The sequence below is a fragment of the Chrysochloris asiatica genome, unplaced genomic scaffold (genome assembly GCF_000296735.1).
Source record: "Chrysochloris asiatica unplaced genomic scaffold, ChrAsi1.0 scaffold00597, whole genome shotgun sequence".
Lineage (NCBI taxonomy): Eukaryota > Metazoa > Chordata > Mammalia > Afrosoricida > Chrysochloridae > Chrysochloris > Chrysochloris asiatica.
The window spans coordinates 372397-373374 of NW_006409115.1; positions in this window are offsets into that span (position 1 = coordinate 372397).

The window sequence follows — 978 nt, forward strand, 5'->3', positions numbered from 1 at the left end:
CTGGGCCACTAGGTTCCTGAGGACCCAGAAGAAGTTCTAACAAATCATCTAGTTTAACTTTTTCAATTTACTTGTGTTTAATCTGAAGTACAAGGAGTCCTGGAGGTGCAGTGGGCTAAGCATTTGGCTGATAAAGGAAAATCACCAGTGCTTCATGGGAGCTTCCATAAAGATTATAGCTCTGAAAACTCTGGTCATTCTTTGTCCTATAGGGTCATTACGAGTCAGAATCTACACAACAGCAAATAATAATCTGAGATACAAAGAAAGAATGTGTTATGTTAAAAATCATTGAGTTGAAAAGTAGTATAACAAGGTCAGGACTCCTGGTGTGGCGTTGTAGAATCAGCCCTAGACTGTGAACTGTAAGATTGATAGTTCAAATCCACCAGCTGCTCCTTGGAAACCCTGTACAGGGTCGCTATGAGTTGAAACTGACTCGACGACACTTAATGGCAACAAAATGGCAAAGTGAAGGAAATGTTAGTTTGTTTGACAAATAGTAGCTTGTTTAAAAAATGCTTGTTAATAAGGTGATACATATTACCATGTACATTTTTAATGTGAAAATATTAAGTGACTCTAGTAGAAATATAGAGGTCAGTCTTTCTTTGGTGTCTATAGCAATATTTGGAAACAACGGCAGTAATATTTATAAATGATTTAGGAAAACAAAATGTATTTTTGAGTGCAGTATCATATTGAATTTGTATCAATTTACGAAGTAAATTAAGGACATGGTTTCTTTTCCACAACTTTTTTTTTTTTTTGAATCTCTCTAATACACTGCATTGAGTACATTTATTTGATTACAGTTATTATAGTTTTTTAGTGCTTTATCTAAAAAAAAAATCTAGATTTTTTTAAATGTCTTTACAATTTTCCTGATAATTCATTTTATTTTCTACTTTGATCTATAAAAATATGTATGCCACCAACAATTCTTCACACAAACCATTTCTACTCCTCAGTTGGAAT